Source organism: Montipora foliosa, chromosome 14, assembly GCF_036669935.1.
Source record: "Montipora foliosa isolate CH-2021 chromosome 14, ASM3666993v2, whole genome shotgun sequence".
Taxonomy (NCBI): Eukaryota; Metazoa; Cnidaria; class Anthozoa; order Scleractinia; family Acroporidae; genus Montipora; species Montipora foliosa.
Window position 1 is genome coordinate 3,415,099 of NC_090882.1, and position 5,000 is coordinate 3,420,098.

A 5,000-nucleotide genomic window follows, 5' to 3' on the forward strand; every position below is an offset into this window, starting at 1 on the left:
TGCAGGAGCGGTAAGTTCCGCTTCAAATGTTTATGCACTAGTCATTTGTTTCCCCCACCCCTTGACCCCCGGGGATGGATAGGGAAATTACATTTAAATGGTTGTAAAGTATGTGTATTTCCACTGGGGACTAGAGCAGACAAACACACGTAATTCCCCCACCCCTCTCTTCCTAAAAGATTCTGAGTCATCAAGGAAATGTTAGGGAGATTGCCACAATATACAGTTCTTGCCATTTGTGTGTGCCACATGAACTATATAAGGAACGAAACGAAAAAAAAAAAAAAAAAGAACTGGATAGAAACAAGACAGGAATAAGCGACCAATAAAGAAAAAGTTTAGACATGATTGCTGTTCTTTTATTTTTTACTGCTGTAGTTTGTGTAACTCTCGACCTCGATAGAGCTTAGAAGAGCCGGTTTTACCTTCGCGAAACGGCGAGCAAAACAATCAAATCTACAAACATTTTAACCATGTGCTTTTTCGTTTTATTTTCTGACCACAAGGGCCTATGGGGGAATTACACCCGTTTGGGGTCTGGGAGCTAACTATCACACTCTCCCCCCTTAAAAAAAACGGATTCATCAACATTTGAACCTCTGTTTACAACATGCTGATTGTCTCACTTGACTGGCATACGTAGGTCTACATCGGTGGGTTGCGCAGGTCCACAGTGTCCTTTATGCGACTAGTTTCAATATTTTTACTCGGCGGTAACGGTTACTGCCTCTTGGTTTTGAAAGAATAGATCCTTAAGAGCCTAGTGCTCATTTGTTAATATAAAACATGTTCACTTGGTCAAGTCTTTTTTTTTAAGTGTAAAACAAACATATTAGTCATATCCTTGTACTCCTGGTGCGCACCTCGTCAAGGTGTATTTAAGCACAGAAATAATACATGAGTTGGATGGGTAGTCCATACTGCGGCCAATGACATGACGGTAGATATGGAGGTGTCAACCCAAAGGATACAGGAGCTGGGTATGTTGACCCTGAAACAGAATGTATGTTAGTAGTTACGGCAGGGTAGTACACGGGCTGGCCTAGAACATCGTATGTCAGGCGGACAGGGCCTCTCCGAAGTCTTTGTGGACGTCGTTCCTCAGACTCATTGGTTTCCAGGACGCTCGATTGCTCTGACTCATTGGCTGCCTCAAACGTCACATGGACACTCTCGGTTGGTGCATCATCATTAGGTGGCTCTGGGACATCCTCCTGTTCACACTGATAGTTGTTGCCAATAACTGGAGAGTCTTGGTTGACCCACAATTCTTCGGAAGGGTGCGCACTATTACCGGGCCGGACACACGGTTGCAGTTGACTTGGTACAAGTGATGGGATACCGGTATCTTCATTGCTGTTGTCTTCGTCTTGGCTAGCCGTGAACGAGTCTTGGGCAAACTGCTTGTCCTTTGGCACACGCATCCGCTTACGTTGTCTACGACCACTTCGGGAGGTTTGAGAAACTGGTAGATTGAATTCGCCCACAGGTAAGTAAGTACATGGTAGCAGTAAGTTGCGGTGTTGGCTCCCGATTCTGGTCGGACTTCGTAGACTGGCATTGCCCTTTTGCTCCACAACTATGTGCACCTCGTTTTCCCAGTATGACCTCAGTTTTCCTGGTCCGCCTCGCTCACTCAGGTTTCGAACAAGCACTCTGTCTCCAGGCATAAGCACGATGTGTCGTACCTTCTTGTCATACTGTTTCTTTCCCCGCTGAGCATTCCGCTGGGCAGTTTCTGAAGCTATCTTGTAAGCTTCTGACATAGCATTTCGCCACTTTCTAACATATTCTGGGTAGGAACTGAATCCAGTGGGTGGTTTAAGGTTAAACATCAGGTCAACAGGGAGACGCGGGGGTCTGCCAAATAGAAGAAAAAATGGGGCGTAACCTGTCGAGTCATTCTTCGTGCAATTATATGCATGTACCACTTTGTTCAGGTGATCACGCCACCTTGACTTGTGTTTTTCTGGCAGAGTCCGGAGCATTGAAAGTAATGTCCTGTTGAAGCGTTCAACCTGACCATTCCCCTGGGGGTGGTACGGCGTAGTTCTTGAATGACGAGTTCCAAGAAGTTTATCCAGATTGTAAAACAGTTTGTTCTCAAATTCACCGCCTTGATCATGGTGGATTGTTTCAGGGACTCCAAAACGCAAGATGAAATCGTTGTAAACCCTCTCTGCTGCAGTCTTTGCAGACTTATCTTTGGTTGCGTAAACTTCAGCATACCGGGTGAAGTGATCCATCACTACCAAGATGTACTGATAGCCTCGTGCGCTTGCTTCAACATGGAGGAAATCCAGTGAGACCATTTGAAAGGGCGCTGTGGTGACAATTGGGTTAAGTGGCTCTCGCTGCTTGATCACAGGTGGTTTTTGTTTGATGCATCTGCATACTTTGGTAACAAAGTGTGTGATATCATTTTTCATGTGTGGCCAGTAAAATCTTGCTTTTGTCAAATCAAACACTCTTTCAGCACCCAAGTGGCCCATGTCCTCATGGAGTTCTTTAAGAATAATCCTACGAAGTTTCCGGGGTAATACAACCTGTTCGTTTGTGCTTGTTTTACGGTACAATATATTGTCGTTTCCTAGGATCAGTTTGTTCCACTCGAACAGCAGCCGCTGTACGTCCCTGGATTCAGCTTTACTTTCTCTGACTAAAGGTCTCTTCCCTGACTGTATGAAGTGCATAACCCTGCTAATCACTGGATCTAATTCTTGCGCTTGCTTAAGGTCAATTTGCTGGTCTGTTGTAATAATGTTGTCATCGTCTAGGGCTGTAATCGAATCAGTTAAAGCTGTTAACCACGGAAAGTCACCTCGACTTTGAAACTGCACAGAACAGATAGTTGCCTGTACGACCTCTAAGCTGCTTCTTTCACTGCACGTGGCCATGTAATCTTCAATGTTCAGAGGCATTCGTGACAGCGTGTCAGCATCACTATTGGACTTGCCTGGACGGTATTTCACTTGGAACCTGAAATCTGCTAGTTCGCCAACCCAGCGTAAGCTGGTCGCATTCAGCTTTGCGGAAGTCAGTATATATGTCAGCGGATTGTTATCGGTATACACTGTGAATTCGGGTGCATAATATAGATAATCCCGGAATTGGTCCGACACTGCCCATTTCAAGGCCAGAAATTCGAGTTTTCCGGGATGAAGGTTATAGTTCTTCTCTGCGGGTGTAAGAGTGCGGGACGCATATGCGATGACTCTGGTTTTCCCATCCTGTCACTGATAGAGGACCGCACCAAGGCCATCATTACATGCATCCGTGTGAACAATAAATGGTTTTTCATAATCTGGATAGGCCATAATCGGTGGATTAGTCAGATATCCAATGAGTTCTCTCAATGACTGTTGATGGGTTTTTGTCCACGTAATTGGTGTTGCAGATGGTAACTGGCCATTCCTTTTGTCGGAGGCCCTCCTCACAGTATGCTTGGGTGTCCTTTCAGGCTTTGGTGTGTTTAACAGTCCATACAAGGGCTTGGCGAGACAGGCAAAATTGGGAATATAACGACGATAGTAACTCAGAAATCCAATTAACTGTCTCACTTCCCCTACAGTCCTTGGTTTCTTTTCTGCAAGGGTAGTCACAGCAGTTATTCCGCTGGGATCCACTCTATATCCATCTTTCGAAACAATACGTCCCAGGAAACAAACTTTTCTTCGAAACAGTTTACATTTGGACGGCTTGAGTTTGATACCTTGCTGCCGGAGGCGCTTGAGTACTTTTCGCATGTGTTCCACGTGTTCCTCGAAGGACTGGCTAAAAACGATGACATCATCTAAACAGGGAATGGCTATTTCATCCCTCAATTCGCCAAGGCAATGTTCCATGTATCGTTGAAAATTTGCGGGCGCATTTGTCAACCTGAAGGGTATACGAACCCATTCATATAAACCCCACGGTGTGATGAACGCGGTGTATGGTCGGCTTTTTGGTGCTATGAAGCCCTGATGGTAAGCCTTGCCCTGATCTAGGACGCTAAACCACGAATTACCACCTAAGCTATCCAGGGTTTCTTGTATTCTTGGAATGGGGTGTCTGTCAGGAACGGTACGTCGGTTTAATTTGCGATAGTCCACACACAGTCGAAGAGTGCCATCCTTCTTCCTAACACACACTACTGGCGACGAATAAGATGATCGTGATTTGGTGATGAACCGTTTGTTCATTAGGTCTTCAATGTAGCTCTTCACTTCTTGATAAAGGGGCCGTGGGATTGACACGTAATTCCGCTGAACGGGTGTACTGTCTGACAATTCAATATCCATGTGAAGACCTTCCATGCACCCTATATCATCTTCATTTGTCGCGAATGAGGCGGCTTCTTCTTTCAACATCCGTTGTACTACTTCCTTTTGTTCCGTTGTCAGACTAGTCATGTCAACCTCAGGCACAGCATTATTTGGCTCCTTGCAAAGTCCTTCATCGTCTACTCCAGTAGGGGTACATGAGTCGTCTTTACGACAAGTTTCGGGCCCCTTCTCTTTGGCTAATCGGGCTTCCATGGGTGTAACAGACTTGACTAACTGCAATCTTCCCAGTGGGGTGCGGTTGGGAAGTGTAATGTCATGTTGACTTGTATTATGGACTTCAATATCAATTCGTGACACAGATCCCTTCTTCACAGTCTTTAGCGTTTCATAAATCTGGAGACCGGTTGGCCATTGAGCCATTTCATCAGGCTCAAACAGAACTGGTATTGTTGCTGGCACAGGCCCAGTATTTGCCCTGCATGAAACATTAACAATCTGGCCCCTCGGGATGATAATGTCTTTCTTTGAAGTTCGGACAGTGCAAAGGTAATCATCACTTGGGGCTTGAATCAAGTTAATCAAAGTTTCCAGCTGCCTCTCATCACTATCTGCGAATCCTTTTTTGAAAGCACTTAAAATGTTGAATCCTGATGTAGACTCTCCTTCTTGAGTAGACGTCTTTACTAATTCTTCAATGACATTGTAGCCCAATATTGGCATTTCTAGCCGATC